We start from the raw sequence: 23,740 nt of genomic DNA, 5'->3' as shown, positions 1-23,740 counted from the left end.
TACACACTCAACAATGATAGCACATGCCAATGCTGAGCATGGGATAGTGACAACACATGCCAATTTGAGTCACATTTGACAATCATAACACATGCTAATGTTGAGTTACATGTGACAACTTCCCCAGAAAATTTCAATCCTTCGGGCTGGGAGAGTAGTAGAGGGTAGAACCATGCATGCACCCATCTCAGATAAGTGCAACTTGCAACTGTAGCCTGTCCACGGCGTCAATCGCTTACCACCCAGTCTCCTGCATCCCTAGAGTACGCTGAGATAGACGCTTTAGACAGGGTGAATTCTCACATTCTTAAACTAAGCAATACTTATGGAGTAGCTTTTGAAAGTTTAGAAGAGGAAAAACTAGCCATTTTCATATAGCTAGATAAATGAAAAGCGACGCTAAAAAAGAAAGAGTAGGAGAAGACAATCACCACCCCAAAAAGTAAGAGACTCACCATGAATGAATTGAAAAATTTGCAATCCAGTCTCAACCAAGTAGAAGGGGTCAGAAATAGGGGGAAAACTCTCAATCTCACTAACAAATGAATGTAAACCTAATTTCATGGAATGTGATGGGACTCAAAAATATAGAAAATATGAATCTTGTTAAGTGTTTATTGCAATGGGAGGCTTGTGATGTCTATTGTTTCCAAGAAACAAAGTTACGTCGAGAGGGATGAAGCAACCAAACAACTATGGCCTTGTAGATGGATGAAATGTCATTTCATCAAAGTTGTGGGAAGCAAGGGGGGTCGTAATAATGTGGGACAATGATGTTTGGTGAATGATAATTGTGCAAATAAGGCAACACACTATCACCTTTGAATTTGTCCATTCTCACAACTCTTTTACGTGGTACCTCACCGGTGTCTATGCTCCACTTATTAGAAGTGAAAAATTATTATAATGGGAGGAAATCGCAGCTTGTACCCAACTTTTTGAAGGTTCTTGGGTAACTTGTGGAGATTTCAATACAAACTGATTTATGTTAGAAAGAAACTGGTGCGTCAGAATCACTAATGTGATGTATGCGTTCTTTAGATGGATGGAGGACATGGAACTTCATGACCCCCCATCTAATTGGAGATAATTTTACTTTATTTAGAGGCATCAACCATCCTAGTGAAGCTATTAGACATGTTCCTCTTCTTCTCAAAATAAGAAGAAACTTTCAGAAACATCAGACAAAGGATTTTTTTTAGAGCTACTTCAAACCACAACCCCATCATGCTAGAATGTGTAAATTGGGAGAAAAGAAAATCAATTTTGAATTTCAAAAATTGATGGCTCAATATGTAGGGTTTCAGCATGTTGGTAACTAAATAACTAGTGGAATGACTTTTAGTGGAGGGATGTACTGACTTCAGGTTCAACAACAAGTTAAGAATTTTAAAGCTCAAAGAGTGGAGTAAAACTACTTTTGGAGAATTAACCAGCAAGAAGAAAAATTTACTTGAAGAATTCGTTGTCATTGACTTAATTCAGGAAAGTAGAAACCTGACTGAAGATGAAATAATGATTGTAGCAATAATTATAGTTGAGCTAAAATATTTGGCTGGACAAGATGAATCCATATGGAATAGAAATCAAGAGTACTATGACTAAAAAAGGTGAGAACAACACAAATTTCTTCACAAGAATGGCAACAACACAAGAGATTCAACACCATTGATAGACTGATAGTGAATGGTGAAGAAACTCGGTAATCTACAGTGATAAAGAAGATATGATAGATATCTCCAAAAAGTTGTACTTAGAAGCTGAACCTTGGAGGACTAATTTTAATTTGCAAGGTTGTCCCAGAATCACAAATTAAGAGAATGAATAACAACCAAGACCCTTCTGAGAATTAGAAGTACTACACATCATCAAGAGTTGTAATGGGGGAAAAAGCGCCTGCTTTTGATGGTTTCACCATGAGTTTTTTTTTGAAGTTTGCTGGGATACTATAAAGGTAGATTTGATGCAGACCATCTACAAATTCCACTAGAAGGAATTGTTTGAGAAGCTTATGACTGCCACCTTCATATCCTTAATTACAAAAAAGGCAAATGCCAAAGAATTAAAAGGCCACAAATATATAATATTAATAGATGGGACTTACAAGCTCATCTCAAAAAATTTGATCATAGAAATAAGTTTATCATGGGAAAACTGGTGGATGAGAATCAATGACCTTTTTGAAAGGGAGACAAATAATGGATGCATCACTTGTGGCAAATGAACTGGTAGATTCAAGAATGAAGCGACAAGGTTTTTGATCATGTCAACTGGATCTACCATCTTAAGATCGTTAAAGATACGGGATTTGATTAAAAATGGCTAAATTGAATTAGATTTTGCATATCATATGTGAGTTTCTCCCTAATGTTAAATGGTGACGTTGTAGGTTTCTCTCAATCAAGAGGGGTCTTAGGAAGGGTGACCCCCTCTCACCATTCCTTTTCTTACTATTTATGGAGGGTCTCAATCATATGTTCGGAAAAGCAAGCGAAAAATAGTTGGTTGACAGGTTTTTGAGCTCATATAAGTAGAACAAATGGAATGAGAAATTTCGACCTACTGTATGCCGATGGACTCACTTATGCTATGCAAAGAAGACGTTTCAAAAATTAGACACAACAAGGCTATTCTAACCATTTTATACGGCATCTCAGGACTCAATGTAAATTGGCATGGGAGCTACCTCTAGCCTGTCAATGAATTCCTAAATATGCAGTTTTTGGCCATGAATCTCGGTTGCAATGTTGCTTCCCTACCCACCAATTATCTAGGCATGCCATTGGGAGCCAAAAATAATGAACTCAATGTATAGAGAACTGTATAAGAGAGATGTAACAAGCGGCTATCAATATGGAAAAGACAATATTTATTCTTGGGAGGAAGATTGACACACATAAAATCACTCATGGATTAACTGCCCACCTATATGATGAGTTTCTTTTCCATCCCAAAGAGCATTGAAAAAAATATCAACCAAATGAGAAGGAGCTTCATGTTGCAAGGGAACAAAGGAAATAAAGGATACAATCTAGTGAAGTGGGATGTCCTTACCTTAACATGAGACTAGGAAGTTTAGGCATCAAGAAACTCAACCTCCACAATCGTTGTTTACTGAGAAAGTGGTCGTGGAAATTTGGAACAGAAGACATGACCTTATGGAAGAGATTCATCAAAGAGAAATATGGACTCCTAAACCAATGGACAACGGAAGAAGTGGAAAGTACTTTTGGATGTAGTGTATTGAAAATAATTCAAAGACGCTGGTCCCAATTCAATATCAACATTCACTATAAGGTGAGGAACGGTACAAAGATCTTTGTTGAATGAGCAGTAGATAGGTAATGAAAGCATAAAGACCACCTTCCCAGACCTCTACGACCTCAGTCTCTAGATAAATGAGACTGTTACTAGATATGGAGCCCACATGGATGGAATTTCATCTTTGAAGAGATTTAAATGACTGGAAGGTAGACAAAACATCTAGTCTTCTACGTCTTTGACCTTTTTCCAGGTGTTTCGGTAAATCTAGGCAAACTTCTATGGAAGTTGCACAGTAAAAGAGTATTCTCTATCAAATTACGCTACTAGAACAACAACATCAGCTTCTCCTCTACTAGGATTTGTCCTTGGAAACTAATCTAGAAATTAAAATCCCCTTGAAGGTGTCCTATTTTATCGGGTTGGTGATCAGGAGAGCTTGCCTAACTCACGAAGCACTACAGAGAAGAGGGTTTGCAAATTTGCTTAAAGTGTTTTCTTTGTTACAAGGAGGTAGAGGTAAACAACCACCTCTTCCTACACTACAAAACAACTGTAAATCTGTGGAACATGTTTTTATGTAAACATTGAGTAAGCTGAACATATACTACATACACTTTTAATCTACTGAGGAGCTGGGAGATAATTGGAAGAAGAAATTCTAGAGGAGACTGGTGGAAACTAATTCCAACCTGCATTTGGTGGACCTTATGGAAGGAAATAAATGCAAGGTGTTTTGAAGGAAAAGTCAATAACATCCAGAGGATTAGAATTACCTACATTAGCCTTCTTTATTTTTTGTGTAAACAAGATATGGTGGGGGAAATAGATTTTTTAGTTGACTTCATAGGACAAATTGTAAAACCTTGGCCGTGGTTTGTTTCTTTTTACAATAACATGTGAGGATTGTAAATAACCATTTTCTTGTGAATACAAAGTTACCTTTATAAAAAAAATAGTTAAATTCCCCTGCTTACTGCTTATCCAACCAGGAAAATCAGTCTGATGTTCATTAAAAGGTGGTTTCTTACTCTCTATAATATACTCTACCATTTCTGCTGAGTGTTTTGTGGCCAGTTTCTGTTCATTCCATCCACCAATGGTAGTGAACTCCATCACTTCAACATCATCCTCAATGGCCATATCACTCTCAATATATAAGAGGTCTCCCAATTTTGTCCAATTATCAAATAAAAACATGGAATTTTCTACGTTTATCTGCCACCATATATTGTGCTTTACTTCCTCCCTTATAATTATCATCTTTCTCCATACATGTAATGCACCCCCACCTGTAGTTATAGTTTGATGCAATTTCTTGCAATACTTGTACCACATATATCCACTCCACAAAGAACAAATTAATTTCCTAAAATTCCAGCAAAGCTTTGCAAACAAAGCCTTCGATACATTATGCAAAGACCTGAAACCTAGACCCCTTTCTTCCTTGGGATAACACATGCTTCCCCATGAAACCCGGTGCTTGTTCTTAGATCCAGTTGCATTTCCCCAGAAAAATTTAGCAAATAGCTTATGTAATTGGTTTATTACACTAAATGGGGGATTCAGGGATGATAGTAAATCCATGGGCATAGATTGCAAAACATGTGCTATTAAAATATAAACCTTCCCCCATAAGATAGTAATCTATTCTTCCACATAGCCATTATGTTATCCACCTTTTTAATCAGTACTACAAAATGACCTTTCTTTTTCCTTCATAAAAAGGTGGAAAATCTAGATAAGTAAAAGGAGAATTACCTTGCTGACCCCTGTTATCCTCTTTATTTGATGACACAGTACTATAAGTTCTTTATTATGTCGATAACAAATGCTTCTTTCTATGTATATCATTTGTCCAGACACCCCCTCATATATTCTTAGCACAAACATCCTCATCCTCATTGACTTATGTTGTCCTGAGCAAGAAAAGAATAGTGTCATCAACATATGATAAGTGGTTTATTTTCGGACTCCATTTAGGCATCCCAAAACCCTTAAAGTCACTATGTTCAAATGAACAATTTAGGATCCTGGACAACACTTCAATTGCTATTGTAGATAGGGTATGTGAAAAAGGGTCACCCTCTTTCAAACCTCTAGAAGATTGAAATAAGCCAAAGGCTTTTCCATTCATTAGAACTGAGTACCAATTATTGCTTATTAGCCTTACTATTATGTCAATTATTCTCTCAGAGAATCTAAATCTTCTCAAGACCTTGATAAAGTATTTCCAATAGACTCTATCATATACCTTTGTCATGTCTGATTTTACCACTACAATATACAAATTGTTTCTCTTTTTGATGTCCCTTATTATTTCTTGAGCCAAAAGTACATTTTCAGTCATACTCCTCCCTTTAACAATGCCTGACTAGTTATTAGAAACCAAACTAGGTAACACCAATTAAACTTTTTCATGTATCAATCGATATAATTCAATTAGCAAAAGTATTCAGGCTAATAAATCTTAAGTCCCCAAAATTATCCACCACATTCTTCTTTGGTATCAGCACCAGATTTGTATGTGTTATGAATCTGGGCAAATCATGCCCTTGCCATACTCCATGCATCATGATTATGATAAAAAGTTAACGAATCAAAATTGTGGTATTGTTGTATTGGGTGAGAAAGATGAAGATAGTGAAAACCTTGATTACTATGGAGTTTTAGCTGATGCGATTGAGTTGCAATTTGTCATGGATAAAAGAGTAACTTTATTTCGATGTAATTTGTCTGATGTGTATGATGAAATAAAAGAAGTAAAAAAGAGTGAGTGTGATTTTGTGAATTTTAATCCATGTAGATTTTCAAAAACAAATGACCCATTTGTTTTAGTGGATCAAGCATCTCAAGTATTTTATGTTGATGATACTTCCAACAAAGGTTGGCAAGTAGTGAGGAAGATCCAATCTCATGATTCCTATAAAATGTGGAACAAATGGATGATGATATTGTAGATTTAGGAAGTTCTTCCAAAAGAAAAGAAAAAGAACTAATGAGATTAATTAATATCTCTTATGAGTTAGTATATTCATCCAGAAATGTTATGATGGCAAAATTTCCTTTTTAGTACATTATTAAAAATTTTTAGGTTTAGTTTTTAACTTTTTGGGTCTTTTGCAGGTTCAAGATGAAACCATTGAGGATTGAAAAATGAGGTCGATTCTAATATGAAGAATACTATTGAATATACGTTTATCACGCCTAGTGCTATTGAAAAGGGACAAGGATGAGGGCTTAAATCTTTGGATGAGAAATGAAATTTACCATCTAAGAGTATATTTCCTCAATCAAGTAATCTATTTTAGAAGCACATCAACGAAACTGAAACAAGTAAGATATTTTGTATTCTTTTATTTCAGACCATAAGCAAAAGTTTTAATTGTCTTAAAGGAAAATATTTTTTTGAGTATTCTGTATTCTGTGTTTTATCATGGAGGAGAAGGTGTGGAAAATAATTTTTTCCAGCTTTCTATTTGATGCAGAATATAGGCATAATATGTGATGTATGAACTTATAATGATAAGAAGGTAAATACCAGGCCAAAAAACAGCTTAAGAAACTGACGCTGAATATATAATTTTCACAAAAGAGAACTTGTGAAACAAAATTAGCTTTAGAAACTCCTTGTAGACATTTTTGGTTCTTCTTGTCTTGTGATACATTAGTCAACGTATAAAATGTGATCTGTTTTTTTCAGGTTCTACAGGGAAGGAACAGGAACAAGGACGTAAAAACTCTACCGTGTCCACTAGTCAAGGAATACGAACGACGCATAAGAACTTCACGACTTTTGAGAAAGAGAACGTTCAAATTAGTACTTAATCTCCTACATCTACTAATCAAGTAAAGAAATACACCCAAGAAGTTGAGACAAGTACGATCTTTTTGAAATGTATTGTATTTTTTGAAAATCTATTGTGTTTTCAAGTTTTTGAGCTTAAAGATCTTTGCCAGGTTTGTGTTATTTGATATGTTTGGCTTTGATATAAATGTCTGAAAGATGGCATTCCACCTATTTGACAACTATTTTCTTTGAGACTCGTAAAAAAGATAACAAGCTTGTTGAACCTAAAGCAATTGAAAATCATGTGCGTTTGATTAATTGAATATTTAAATTACTTGAAATAATCATTATGTGTTATGATATAAAATGTTCTTTGAAATGTGTAGGCTCAACTCTAAGAAATGGTTCAAGAAGATCCATCTCTACCTACGGTAGAGCTTGTTGAAAATTTTTGTGGACCTCAAACTCGTAGCCATGTATTTGGATTTGGGGGTGGAGCAAAGGCAAAAGATTCGAAAGGTGGAACTTCATCAAAGTCTTAATTGTTGTATGTACTACGTTCAACTCGAGAGGATATCAAATCCTTGAACGAAGAAAACAACTCCTTAAATGATCGCTTGTCTACCATAGAAGATGAGATGAAAGAAATAATGAAAATGAAAGAATTCTTCACTGCTCAATAATCATATGTCCCACCTACAACATCGTCCTCCTCAACTGAATGACCACAGTCTTTTCAATTGACCAGGTTAGTAACAATATATTTGACTTTTTAATTTATTTTGTTGAAACATAACAATGTAATGAATGTATAATTAAATAACAAAAAATGGGTCTTTTGATGTGAAAAAGAAATATTCCCAGTCACACAAGTAAATTTTAAGAAAGATGGAATAATAGACTTGTTTCCTATTGTGTTAATTGTGCAGTATAATAAAATACAATATCGAAAATGAATCTTGTTCTCTTATTTTTCGTTACAGTCGGTGACTTCTTATTGCTTACAATTGACGCTTTATATATATGTATGTACATATACNTCACTCTATAATAGTTGCAGTCTACTTCGGTTTGACAACAACTTAGAAGACAACATTTTATTTGCTACCATATTTTCAATAGTTGGGAGTCATTTTTGTATTGAGAGTTTTCTTATTGAAAGTGGTATTTTGTGAAGACGAGCGAAATTCATTTATATTTATATAGGAACATGAGTTTTTTGTGCAATGTTGTCTATAGTTGTATGCAAAATTAGTGAGTGTTCAAAGAATAGTTTGGCGAGGAGACGAGGTGAGGTGAGGCGACTGTAGAAAATTTTTGCAACCATAATTTTTTTATGCTGGCTCTGTTTTTAAATTTTAAGCTGCATAAATTTTATTTTTAAAATTTCTAGACTGCGGAAAACTTGTAGGCAGCTGCTCAATTTTTTTATGCTAGCTCAATTTTAAATTTTTGGCACTGCTGCAACATTGCAGCCAACTGCTAAATATTTTGTGCTCTCTGTTTTAAACTTTCTGCAGTGCTGAAAAATTGCAGCCAACTGCTCAGTTTAGTAGAAATCTCACGAAAGCATGGAAAAATCAATGATGTGTTGATAACTATAATGTTCAGTAACAAGCTCCTTATATAGGAGAAGAGTCCTATTGTAGTTATACTAGGAATCCTACTACAACACAAATAATTACATAGGTAGTATTTTATTTCAAGTCAAATACCCTATCCTAGTCGACTCCAATAATATTCCGTAGCTTAGTCGTACATTACTTAGGATTTAGTTGTCTAGTCCTAGTATAAATTAACTCTAACTCGTAAGGCTGCTTTGATGGATCTGTTCCTTCGACGTGTTCCATCAGTCGTCAAGTTTCCTTCAACACTTCCACTCAAGCTTGTGAGTGGAGGAACTGTAACTCCTAACTAGCTACAAAATCAGAGAAAACCTATTGTGTTAAGGCTTTGGTATTAATATCAGCTTTTGATCCTTACACTTCACAAATTGAGTAAGAAGTCATCCCCTGGCCACTTTCTCATGAAAAAAATGACAGTCCATTTAAACATGTTTTGTTCTAGCATACATAACTGGATTAACTGTCCTGTACAAGGCACGCATATTATCACAATACAACGTAGGAACAGATCAAAAGAACATTACAAGGTCATAAAGAAGATACAAAATCCAAGTCATTTCTGCGGCAGTGGAGGCTAGTTCTCTATGCTCTGTTTCAACACTAGATTGGGCTACTGTGTTCTGTTTCTTGGAGGTCCATGAAATACAATTTGCACCTAGGTTTATGCTATAGAGTGTAGTTGATCTCCTAGGTGTTGTACAACCTCCCAAATCAGCATCAGAGTAGCCATACAACCTACATGGTGATTGTGAAATAATTCTGAGTCTAAAGTGTATAGTACCTTTGATGTACCTGAGAATCCTTTTTACCCCTTGAAGATGTTGAATGTTTGGGCTTTGTATAAACTAGCCTGCTAAATTCACATCATGAGTGATATCAAGTCTTGTGAGGATCAAATATTGAAGTCTCACTACTATCATTCTGTAAAAGAATGCATCTACAAGACTTCCCACAACTTCATCCAAACCATGTTTTTACCCAAAGAAGTGGCTACAACCTTTGCCAAAGTCATCTCTGTCTTGGACAACATCTCAACAACATACTTTCTTTGATTTAAGCGAATTCCACCTTCGAAATATTTCACCTCAATTCTTAGGAAGTAGTGTAATGGGACAAGATCTTTCATAGCAAACTCCTTCCCAAGTTGTAGAACCAACTCTGACACATGAGGTGGACCACATCCTTTGACAATAATATTATCTACATATAACAAGAGAAATATTTTGCCTTTGTGAGTTTGCAAAGTAAATAAGGAAGGGTCAGCCTTATTACAAATGAAACACAGGTGTAAGAGATGCATGCTAAACATATAAAACAAGGATCTTGGTGCTTGTTTAAGACCATACGATGCCTTTTTGAGTAGACATACATGCTGAGGATACTGTGATCAATAAAACCAAGAGGTTGACTCATGTACACCTCTTCTTGTAAGAAGCCATGGAGAAAGACATTTTTGACATCTAACTGTCTGACTTCCCAATTTGAACTGACAGCAATGGGCAGAACCACCCTAACATTTGTAGCCTTAACTACAAGACTAAATGTTTCTTCAAAATCTGTCAATTAAAACTGTGAGAATCCCCTAGCCATAAGTATGGCCTTGTATCTATCTATTGTCCCATCAAAATTTTTAATTTTGTCTTAAACACCCATTTTACCCAACCAAGTTTATACCAGAAGATTTGGGCACCAAAATCGATATTTTGTTAGTATGTAAAGCATCAATATCTTCGTGCATTGCTGCAAGACAATGAGGTGATTTTAGTGCTTCCTTAGTTGTATTTGGTTCTCCTACAATTTATGTGCCACTGCGAGCAACAAGTGACAGGTGAAGTTCCTTCGTCTTGTGCCTGGTTATCATATGATGCCCTTGTGGTGCAGGAAGTACCTCAACAGGTACATCAACCAATGTAGTTTACTGGAGTGTAGCACTGTCAGGTTGATGGTCAATTGGTACATCAACTAAAGTGGTTCTTTGATGATGATCAATTGTTGGAACTGGAAGAGAAACCCTTTCCTCCCTGCTCCCGACAGATTAAAAATATGCAATTGGAGTTTCAACACTACTATATGGGTCACCAGCTTCAACTTGTTCCTTAGCATCTGATCCTGCGCCTGAGAGGTTAATAATACTTCTCATCATCAATGAGTACATGAGGTGTAGCAGCATTATCACTATTAATGTGTGGGCTAGCAACATGTACTTCCTTTGAATAAAAATTATCATGTGCCAGCAGTTTAGAGAAAGATTCAACAAAAGTAAAAAGGTGAGGTGAGACACCAATGTTAGTTTAAGATTGCTTTAGAGACACATAGGGTAATGTGTTTTCATCAAACACAACATGTCTTGATATTTAAACCCTCATTGTACAGGGATGATAGCCTATATATCCTTTGTGTAAATTGTTGTACCCTATGAACACACAAGGGTAGGTCTTTGGACCGAAGTTATATAGGACTTGAGTTATATTCTCGTTATACTAAGAATCCTACAACAACACAAATATTTACATGGGTAGTATTTTATTACAAGTCAAATACCCTAACCTAGTCGACTCCAATAATATTTAGTAGCTTAGTCGTACATCACATAGGGTTTAGTAGTCTAGTCCTAGTATGACTCTAACACTAACTAGTTGGCCTGTTTCGATGGACCAGTAACTTCGACGTGTTCCATCAGTCTTCAAGCTTCCTTAAATAGTTTACCATTAGTTTCCAAGTCTTATATGTATTGGCCATATTAGTGCACCCCTTCTTGTAGGATCTAGACATGTACAAAAAATAGTTAATATCAGTCGAATACTCCTAAGTTTTTGTCTTTTCGATATCAAATAACGTAAACCATAGTAAAAAGTAAGAATGTTATTTAATATTTCATACCAAATATTACCTTGCCTAGCTTTTATTCGACATGAACTCATAGACCAGAAATTTTTCCGCTCCATTAAATCAGTATCCCAATAAATTGGTTAGGTAACGATGTTGTCGCTATGCTATTAACTTGACTTCATTCTCAAACTTAGTATATTCTTGGCGTGAAGTCATGTCTTGCTTTTTCACTGCTATTTCTACGCTATTCTCTAGTACGCTCTACAAATATTATGTATTATTTTGGTATTAATTATGGTGCCTGGATTACTGTAAATATGCATTTTCATGCTTGTTTAAAAGAAATAATAATCTTATAAACATTGTCATATCCATCATGCCCTATCTTATAAAAAAAATGTGTACGGCTAATAAGATAAGGAAAGATGGCTTTGGCAATGTTTATAAGCTTATTATTATTTTTCGACAAGCATGAAAATGCTTATTTACAATAACTAAGATGACAAAATTAATACCCAAATGATATATAATATATGTAGGGTGTATTAGAAAATGGGGAGTAGAAATAAAAGGGAAGAAGCAAGACGTGACTTCACCCAAGGATATACTGAGTTTGAGAATGAAGTCAAATTAATAGCAAATGTACAATATCGTAACCCAACCAAGTTGGTAGGATACTACATTAATGGAGTAGAAAAATTCCTAGTCTATGAGTTCATGACGAATAATAGCCTAGGCAAGGTCATATTTAGTGTGACATCTTAAATAACATTCTTCTTCTTACTTTTGTTGGTGTTGTTTTTGATATTGAAAAGCCACAAAAAATAGAAATTAGTGAGTATTCAAGTGAAATTTAGCAACTGTATTCTCTACATGTTCAAATCCTCCAACAAGGAGTATAGTATCATGGACAATGGCTGTAATTTTAGAACAGTGAAAAAGTTACAAAAAGTGAGCATAAAAAACGAGCAACTGGCTGCAATGTTGCAACAGTGCAAAATTTTTTTAAAAAAATGTATGCAGCCATCGTTCAATAGGATACATCAACTGATAATGATTTGGTCCAGAAATTTAAGCTTCAGTAGCTCAATAAACAGGTAAGTTCACCATGAAATCAAAAAAAGAAGGAGGGGAGACTTTTTCTAACTTGCAAAATGTTTTGGGTATTTGTGCTTCAATAAGTTCCAAGTTTTCAATACTCAACTATTTTGATCCAAGAAAACTAAAAATATAAATAATTCAATCAGCGGCTCACACACTTCTTTAGACAACAAACCACGAAGTGCAAGATGGAGTAGATGTTGCAACATAATATGATAATCATTACTTTTCAATCCAGATATCGTGTGATCATTTAATTCACATACTGAGAAATATTAGATGGAAATCATCATAACATTTTAGATTCTTTAAGAAAATTCACAAATTTGTGCTTATCTTTTATGAGAATATGTGTAGCCTGCTTTTGGAAAGTCAAATTTCTCCCACTTTGAATGGGTTGCAATTCTGACCTAATGTTCTTCTCTTGCAAGTCTAATCGAGTTTTAATTGTGTCCTCGGTCTTTTTTAGACATTCATATTTGTCCCCATGATATTATCACATATATTTTTCAATATACATAACATCCAAATTATGTAGCAACAAGAGACACTTCCGATATGGAAGTTCAAAAGAGATAGTTTTTTATTTCAATTATCCATTCAATTTCATGTGATTTCTTCTTTCTTATCTTAGGATCCTTTGATAAATGTAATCCTTCAAGATCTTGCAATTGATTAAGTATCTCAATACAAGAACTCACTTTTGGTGGGGACATTTTCTCTGTTGTACCATGAAATGAGTCCTTCTCACTTCTAAAGTTGTGATTCTACGAAAGATAACACCGATAACCTATAAAACACTGTTTCTTAAAATTAGCCTATTGAATTAAGACAGTGCCTTTATTGCAACGTGGTCATGAAAATTTTCCTTTTGTACTCCATCGTGATAAATTTCCATATGTTGGGAAGTTATTGATGCTCCATACTAGAGAAGCATGCAACTTAAAAATTATTTAGTTGACGCATCATAGGTCTCAACACCAACTTTCCACAACTCCTTCAATTCCTCTATTAAAGGTTCATTATGTATCAATTGAAACTTGTGGACCATTTGGACACGAAATAAGCATTAACAAAATAAATTTTTCTTTCTTTATGCACAACAAAGATGGTAAATTATAAGGAATAAGAACCACATGCCAAATTTTGTATGAGGCTTTTGCATTCCAAAATGGTTGAAATCCATCACCATCAAGTTTGACTCGAACATTTAAAGACTCAACCGCAAAAAAAGGATGAAGTTAATAAAGTGACTTCAATGCCACTGAATTAGTCGGGTGCCTGATTATTCAATCATTAATCTATTATCCTTAAGCCATATCATTAGAGTATATGCCTTTGTAGACATAAACAATTTGTGAAGTCTAGGATTTAAAAGAAAATAGTATAAACTCTTTGATGTTATTTTTTACCTTTTTATTCCGTGTTTATTCACAATATGTATTTATTTTCCATCTGAACGCACCACAAACATTACAAGAATTAAGTAAGCTATCCTCCTTTCAATATAACATGCTTTCATTAGTACACACATCAATCTTGTTGTATGAAATCCCGAGTTCTTGAATTATTTTCTTTGACTCATTATATGAGTTCGGAAAATTTGTCACATTAGGCAACAACTCCTCTTTCAACAGTTTCAATAGCATTGTAAATGACGCATTACTCAAACGACCCATACTTTTAATATGAAGAAATTTTATCAAAGAGGAAAGCTTTGAAGCTTTTGAATTGTGGTATAATGGCAACTAGAAATATTTCGATAGGCTGAAAAAAAATTCAACATTTTGTTCCTCCTCAAGTAAGTCATCACGATCGGTATGTGTAATTCCTCCGTCAAGATTTGGATACAAATCTCTCATGCTCTTTTACTTCATCTTCACTGCCACATCCTTCTACTGCCTTACCATTGTGATCTTCATCTTCATCTTTTGAGTATGATTCAAATAGTAGCTTACCAATACGTTCTCCATAGTTATACCAAAAAGTATAATTACGAAGTATTCCATATACTAGCAAATGTGTCTCAATTAATTGACGAGTTCCTAAAGTTGTATTAACATTTGACAAATGGACATCCTATTTCATATTCTTCTCTTTTTTTTTTTTTTCAAAGCATAATACAAAAACTTCTGCAAGCTGGCTAAGTAGATTTCATCGAGACGGTTATCAACATGTTGCATACATTGCTTACTAGGTTTCATAACCTTCAAGTAGTGGCGGATCTAAGATTTTCATTTAGCAGGTTGGTAAAACAAAAGTACAAACATGTATATAATCCAACAAAACTAAATTTCGATGAAGTAGTTGTATATAGTTTTAAGTTGCGGACCACTAATTTTTTTGGGGTTTAAAACCAAAAATAAAGTTTCATAAAATAAAACACTAAAAAAAGTGAAAGGACTGAAACTAAGAAAGAAAAAAAACACTAACAATGGGATTTGAACACTCATCATGAAACTTAATTTCAAGGGGAGCTATCAGTTTCTCTTTGTCATTAAGGGTTTCAAAATATATATATCTACATAAATACAGAAAACTTACCCTTTATACGATCTAAATAATTTTTTCTGAGGGAGTTCGGCTGAACCCCTTGAAGCCCATGAGGGTCTGCCCTGACCTTCAAGAGTACATAAAAATAACAAAAATGTTATAGGTCACTTTTGAATAGTTAAGGTGCGTAATTGGTCACCATGATAGTTTAATAGTGTAACTTTCTTTTCAGGACAAGTTAAAGAGGAAATCTATGCCTTTTCCCTCATACATCCACAACTCAGGTAACCAAAATATAGACCATAAATGGATTCTATGGTACCATTAATGGATATACTTTCCAATCCAGCAAGGCCAATGATTCATATTATTGACCAAGATATTCCTTGCATTATGTAGGAATTTTCCAGTATCTTTTACTTAACACAACCCTAAACTATAAATTCCCTTGTAACACCTATAGAACTATTTTTAACAGTTTTGTACCTACCCTTATAATCTTCATTGACCTTATCAGGGTCAACAAAGTTTCTTACAGTAATTAAAAGAAAAGGAAATACCTACAATATAAATGAGTCTGAAGTCTAAATAATGACGCCATTACTCTGTTAAAAATAGAAATCATTGTCCTAAAGTGTTTAGTTAAGAAATTATTTTTCTTGTGAATGTTCCCCAGATAACCATTTTAGTTAAAAAATATTGCTAAAAATTTATTTTAAAGTCGCTGAGAAGGCAGCGGAAATTTCATTAGAGACATGATAATGTCAAAAGCACGAAGAACCTAGCAACGAATGAAACAACTAGAAAAAGGTCATCATACATTTGTAGATTTAAAGAGAGATTTAGGTGTAAACTGAAACTTTACCATTCATCACAATTAACTGTACGTCAGCTACATTGCATGTATACATATACAACTTATGGAACCAACTGATCACTGGCAAGTTTAACGAACTATCTGACAACCTAACAAACTTTTTAACTAACTTAAAATAAAGCTAACTATCTTGACTAACTAATTAAATTAATCCACTGATCAATTAATCAATTCCAATAATCCTCCTCAAGATGGTTGTACTGAAAATGTTCATTACTCCAAGCTTATATAGTAAGAATTTATGTTGTGTCCTTTCCAAAACCTTAGTAAGAAAATAAGCTTGTTAGTCTTTAGTGTTGATGTAGGTTGTCTTGAGTCCTTTCTGAATCGTTTCTCAAATGAAATGACATTAAATCTCTATGTGTACGTTCATGAAACACTAGGTTTGCACCAATTTATATAGCAACCTTGATATCACAAAAAAACAGAAGATGGTTTAATCAGTTTGACATTCAGTTCCATGAACAAGTCAGCAATCCATACTACATCAGATGTTAAACTAGAAAAACTCATATAATCAGCCTCTGCAGAACTCCTATGGAAAGTATTCCGCTTTTTCGATTTCCAGGAATGAGAGAATCAACAAACTTCAAATACAAAACAAGTAACTAATCTTCTTGTATTTGGACAAACAACCCAATCTGCATCACAATAGCCTGTTAAGTGAGGTATGTCATCTGCGCTCAACAACAATCCGTTCCCTGGTTCAAGTTCAATGTATTTGATCACCCTTATAACAGTAATCTAGTGTGACATTTTTGGTTGTTTCATAAACTGACTTAAGGTCAGTCTAAAAAAGCTATATCCGGCCTTGTGTTGTAAGATAAAGCAGCTTACCTATAAGCCTTTGGTATCTAGAAACATCCTCAAATACAATGTAAGTAGTCTTCATATCTTTATCAAAGTCTACATTGGTCAACTTTATGTTGCATTCTAGTGGTGTCAAACTTGGTTTAGCATTTCCTAGCCCAACTTCAGCTATCAACTCCAAAGCATATTTCCTTTGGTTCACACAAAACCTTTGCTTGATCTAAGAAACTCAATTCCCAAAATAAATTTAATCTTTCCTAGATCTTTAATTTTGAAATAGATGTACTATACACACTTAGTTTCTTCGATTAACTCAATATGATTTCTTGTAATCAACAGATCATCAAAACATACAAAGTTTATTATCAAGCAAGATCCACTCCATTTAGTAAAAAATGAATAATCTAGGTGAATCTGTGTATAGCCTGAAGTAAAGAAAGCCTATGTCCACTTGACATTCCATTGTCTTGATGATTGTTTAAGTCCATATAGTGACATAACAAGTTTACAATGTTTATTCTTCCCCTAATCACAAAATCTCTTAGGCAGTTCCATATATACCTCTTAAGAGAAATCACACAATAGAAAAGCATTGAATACATCTGATCGGGGTAATATCTTCCAGATAAGAATAATCAAGCTCAGAAGATTCAACATTCAGATCTACTAAGTTTTCTTCTATGGGCATATGTGTCTTATCAAGTTCATAATCAATAATGGGATGGTTGTTTGTTGGTCATCTAATAAAAGGGAAACACATACTACTTCAAAACAACAACTATGTTTACCAAGAGCTTTTACTGAGACATAATGTACATGAGATAACCCTTTTGAGTTGTTGAGTATCCCATTATAACACATGCATCAGCTCTGGGAGTGAACTTATTAGGCTTAACCATTCTAGTTGCATATCATAGACATACTATTGTCCTAAGATGATCAATATTTGCCTTATGGCCATTGAAAATAAGTTTGTCCGTTCAAAACATCAGTAGGTAATCTTTTAATTAGATGAACAACAACTACTATACACTCTCCCCCAAATCTTATAGGAATATCACCTTGAAATCTTAGTGCCATTGCTACCTCATGTATGTGCTTGTGCTTTATCTCCACCACTCCATTTTGTTATGGAGTATGAGTAAAAATACATTCATGAATAATACCAAGAGACTTAAACAAAGTATTGCATTCAGTATTAAAGAACTTTGTGCCATTGTCTAATCTTATCCTTTTCACATGCTTGTTAAACTGAGTTTGAACTAAAGCAAAAAAAGACTTTAGAACTTGGAGACATAACTCTTCATCCTCAATAGATACAACCAGGTCATTCTTGAATATCATCAACAATTGTCAAGCAAAATCTACAACCATTATGAGTAGCAGTTCTATAGGGTCCCCAAACATCTAAGTAAAGCAAGTCAAAAACCTCAATAGCTCTAGATATACTTGTGTGAAAAATCCATCTGGTTTGCTTTGAAAGGGGACATATTGAACATTTATTACATGCAATAATGTCTATATTCACTTTTCCTAGAGTTATATATTTCAAGACCTTTATTGAATGGTGTCCTAGCCTATAGTGGCAAAGGAGCTTGTATGCATATGAGTTTTGTGTGAGGGACACCATCTCATCATTCATTCCTTCTCCACATGGTTTCTGAATATGTAATAGAGTCCATCAATCTCCTTACAAATCCTCTTTACTTTAATTTCCCATTGGAGAGGTCCTGAAGAACAAAAAATTGAGGAAAGAAGTTAACTGAGCATTTCTATTTTCTTGTAATCTGTGATACTAAAATAAGATCATGCTTGAATGCAGGTACCACCAAAACATTATTCAACACATTTCAATCAATAGTCTCACATTTACTAACGTAAGACACTGAACTAGATTGATCATTAGGTAAATGCACCTTCCTGCCTAGACAACTAGATGCATATATTAATATATTGGGATTAGATATTACATGGCATTTAGCACCTGAATCTATTGTCCATCTATCTCCTTTATCTGTTTCTCTAGTTGTCATTGATACCTTAGAAAGATGTCTTAGAAAGTTTTGGAATATCCTAGAACATGTATAAAGTTTTACAGAGGGACCGAAGCGTAATTATTAGGAGGACTTGTAAAGTAAATATTACTTACACTTTAGCTCTTAGGTTGTAGTATAAATCGATGGGGGCAGTCATTTGTAAATCATCCATGTTTGAAACAAGCAATCTAACAAGTTGTAAGCAGTCTTCCAAATAAAAAATCTTCTTCCAAAGTTCTCAAATCTTTCTAAATCTTCCTTTCATTCTTTTAGCAATCTTAGTATTCAAGGCTTACTTGAGATTACAAGATCGTGAAAGATTCATGAGTAAGTGGTCAGGTGCCGCACGGAGCTTTAGTAAGACTTTAAGTCTGTGACAACGTGGTATCAGAGCAGAGGTTGATACTAAGGGAATGACTATCGAGGGAGACGTAAACGGCGCTAGCACCACCAACATCGATTTGGATGGTGGAAAGAAGAACCGAAAGGTAAAGAAGAATCAAAAATGTAATGAGGAGGTGCCGCTTCATCCCACATCAAGCGATGTGATAACCTCTCATCCACCCTCGATCACCGAAGCAAGTGACGATGAACTTGATGAGGATGTTATCGACGTCTCCACTGGAGAAGAATGGGTCGCAAGGATGGAAGTGGCGAGACAGTCCGTGGAGATATTAGTCCGGCGTATGAATGTGGCCGACAGCAAGTTCAAGAGCCTTGAGGACTTCACCCTTGAGGAGATTAAAAATATCCATAAGGAGTTGGAGGGTCGCCAGTGGGACGAGTTCGAGATGAAGGAGTCCGTCACTTCCTTTGAGTGTCAGTTCATGGAAGCATTAAGCACTATTGAAACTTTGAAGGACGAAGTTATGACGCTCAAGGAAGGCACAGAGGCTAGAGGATCTACATCACCCGACCATGATAGAGAGGCCAGATTCTAGGATCCCAAGCCACCCAATCCTGTAGCACTTGGAGGATTACTTAAAGTGTAACTGAGTAATGAGAGACGAAAACCAGATCAATACCGTTGTGTTATATCTTTCGGAGATGGCCATGTTCTGGTGGAGGCGTAAAGATTTTAAATTAGGGAATAGACGTTGCACCATCAACACTTGGGAGCGATTCGGTGAGGAGTTCAATAAAACCTTCCTCTCTAACAATGTCATCTATGAGGCGAAGCGCAAGTTTAGGGAACTTAAGCATACGGGAAGAAACACGCATATGTGCAGGAGTTCACCATCATCACACTTAAGATTCCGAACCTCATAGATGAAGATATGTTGTTCCACTTCATTGATGGATAGCAGAATTGGTACAGGATGGCGTTGCAACGCCGACAGGTCAGTACTATTGATGAAGCCATCATGCACGCCGAAGTTTTGACTGACTTCAACCACGAGAAGGCCGATTGAGCTAGAGGAGAGGAGAAGAGAGTTAGTCATAACCATGGTGGGGGATATTGTGGCAAAGTCGAAGAGCAGTGGCCACATCCTAAGATGCATGATACCTATAAGTCCGATGGCTAGATGTCTTCACGTCATGGTGACACAGAGAGAAAGACAGAGGTTGCCAAAAGAGGTGGTTGCTACATATGCGATGGGTTGCATTGCTATAAAAGGTGCGCTGAACTGAAGATCCTTGGTGCTATCCTGCGAGAGCGAAAAGAGAAGGAAGCACAAGAGAAAGAACAAGGCGCCGAGATGACGCAGTTGGGCTATGTAGGACTATGCGGAGCAATCGCAAAGCATCAAGGAATCCAAAGGAATATGGCAAGCAGTATGTGGACATCATGATTAATGAAAAAATCACTCGTGATATGGTCGACACGGGTGCAAAGGCCCAATTCATGACCAAGACGACAACAAAAAGGTTTGGGATGAGTTACAGTCCAAGTAACGCCCAAATCAAGATGGTCAATGCACCATTGACTCCTGTTAGCGGAGTCACACATGGAGTAAGCTTCACGCTCGGCGTATGGCAAGGTAAGACCAATTTCACTATCGTTCATTTACACCTCTTCGATATGATACTTGGGCAAGAGATCTTCCAGTAGTGCCACGCTGTGAACGATCCTTACGTCGACGAATTCTGGTCATAGAGCAAGGACGAACTTGTATGGTTCTTATGGTTAAGGTACCAAAGATAGAAAGGTCGTTTTGATTAACAACCATGCAACTTAAGAAAAATCCTAATAAGGAGAATTCGACATTTGTAGACATTATTACAACTTTGAAAGAACACAATGGCGCTAAGAAGACCTTGCCACTAACACGAAGAAGGTTCCAAGAGGGAACAATGTTGTGATGTCAAAAAAGCCACTGAGGCCTTGCCTCACAGGAAGGAGGTAGATCGTGGGGCAGAGTTAGAAGAATAAAGAAGTAATTAAAGGAATTTTGCGAGGGCATTGAACGAGTCAATGGATTGTAGGTCGTGCATACGAGAAACAAGACTCGTTTTCTGATGCAGCGACAATGTGATGCGATCGTTGCATCAGTATGTGGGGGAGAGTGTCGTATCCCTCCAATTCATAGTAAGATTTTTCATCTGGATAGAGGCGGAAGAGTATAGAGTTTTGGAGAAGTTTATAGAAAACTCTAGAGGCCCTTAGATATTCCAAGAAGACTCGAGAATTCCTTCTGGCTTTTCTTGGAAGGCTCTAGAATAACTTAGAAGATGTCTTAGAAAGCTTCAGAGTATCCTAAAACATGTAGAAAGTTCTAGAGAGGGACCAAAGTGTAATTATTAGGAGGACTTATAAAGTAAATATTATTTTACACTTTAGCCCCTAGGTTGTAGTATAAATAGGTGGGGCACTCATTTGTAAATTTATCCAAGCTTGAAACAAGCAATCCAACAAGTTGTAAGCAATCTACCAAATAATGAAAGCCTTCGTCCAAAGTTCTCAAATCTTTCTAAGTCTTCCTTTCATTCTCTTAGCGATCTTAGTTTTAAAGTCTTATTTGAGATTACAAGATCGTGAATGATTTGTGAGTAAGTTGTCAAGTGTCTCACGGAGCTTTAGTAAGAATCTAAGTCCGTGACAAAAGGGCCAAATGCATCATCATAATTATCATATCTGATAGCATTTTCATGATTTGCCATGACGTGTTGCTTATTTTTCTGAACTTAATTTTCTGGTGGTTCTGACTTCTTTTTGAACTTCCAGTCAACAAAGTGTCCAACTAACCAGAAACAATTGTCCTTAATGTGGCCTTACAATTTACAATGATCACATATTTGATCCAAATTCTTCTTTTTATCCTAAATTTCCTCTGAGAATTCCCTTTCCCTACATATAATGTAGTTGGATCTAGAATTTGTTCCCCTGCATATCTAAAATGCCCCCACTGCATGTGAACTTGAAGTCATACATTGACCGTCTGCCATTGTTTTACTCGAAAAAATAAAATAAAAAAATGAGTTGCATTCGGAAAATCGTTCAAACTTATGATTTAAGAGAAATCGGTTTTTCAACTAAATAGAGTCGCCACTTAATTTTTTGATAAAAATCAAGAAAAAAACATAATTTTTCAAAATAATTTAAACAGATAAAAATCAATTTGAAATAAATATAGTTCGAAGTTCAATGTACATTAGGAGAAGGTTTTAGGCTCTCGGATGTCCGCTAACTTGCAGTTGACCGGCGATTTGACTAAAACGACTTTTCAATCAACTTTTAAGGTTTTTATTAAGAAATAAAACTAAATTTTATTTAAAGGGAAAATAAACTTAAAGCGAATTTTTAAAGTGATTAATTTATATTTTGCAAGACAATTAAAATAAAATAGAACAAAATATTAAATAAATAAATAACATTTAAATTTTAACATAATAGATAACATGACTATCTTTTGGGAATTAATTAAGTTAAAACCAAACTATAAATATAATGTTAGTCAACATAATCACAAATGAATAAGAGGAAAAGGGAGAGAGTAATAAATTTGGGCCTTTTGCCCAAATTCCAAATTTGATGGGCTTGTGGCCCAAGTCTTGTAACTTGTCCTGATCTAAGATTGCAAAAATAGGCCCAGGCCCATTAAATTCAAAAAGAATTGCTGGATATTTATTGTATACCGTACCTAAATTCCATGGTGTAAAACTCATATTACATCCTATCCCTACTTTTTTCAATTTTATGAAAATCTCTTAAATATTAGACATCCGGATACATAATTGGTTGTGTGGATACATTAATTGTGATACTTTATATATATGGCTGTTGCAAAATAAAATAGAAAATCAAATTAATATCCCATAATTTATGCTATTCAATTGCTTTTTACTGTATCAATCAAAGAAACGTGTATCCTAAAATAATAAATCAATTTAAAAATCATAATCAATGTTCATCTTTGTCCATATTTGAACGAAGAAACTTTCGAGTAGGATTCAATTTTTTTGTTGAAAATTTGATAAGATACATAATGAATATTTTGGTTTTTGATTAACACTCTTGAAGGAAGAAAAAATCGAAGATCGTAGCTTTTGAGTTCTTTGAATTCTACACGAATCTCACAATGGACGATCAGGTTGGGTGTCTTTGCCAATTTTCTTGGTATCTTTGTTTTTGTACAGGTGGTTACTTACCATTGTGTAATGGCAGATCCCAAATATCAAAGCAACCGAAAGTTGTTATTTTACACTTAGCTTGGGTAGAAATAGTTATTATTTGCCATAACTTCAATTTTCGATTTAAATGTTTAATAGAAAAGGTATGAAACACATATTCATGTGCTTTAATCATTGTTTTTCATTCATGAATTTATATATGATTGATAAGTCATGATAAATTACTAGTATAATTGATACATTAAAACATTGAAGTAGACGTTATGGATTTGAAGATCTGCGAGTTACTATACTTTTAATATAAAATATCAGATACATGTGAATTTCTTTTTTAAAATTTGAATTT

Source organism: Solanum pennellii, chromosome 10 (genome assembly GCF_001406875.1).
Source record: "Solanum pennellii chromosome 10, SPENNV200".
Taxonomy (NCBI): Eukaryota; Viridiplantae; Streptophyta; class Magnoliopsida; order Solanales; family Solanaceae; genus Solanum; species Solanum pennellii.
This window is presented reverse-complemented; position numbering follows the sequence as displayed.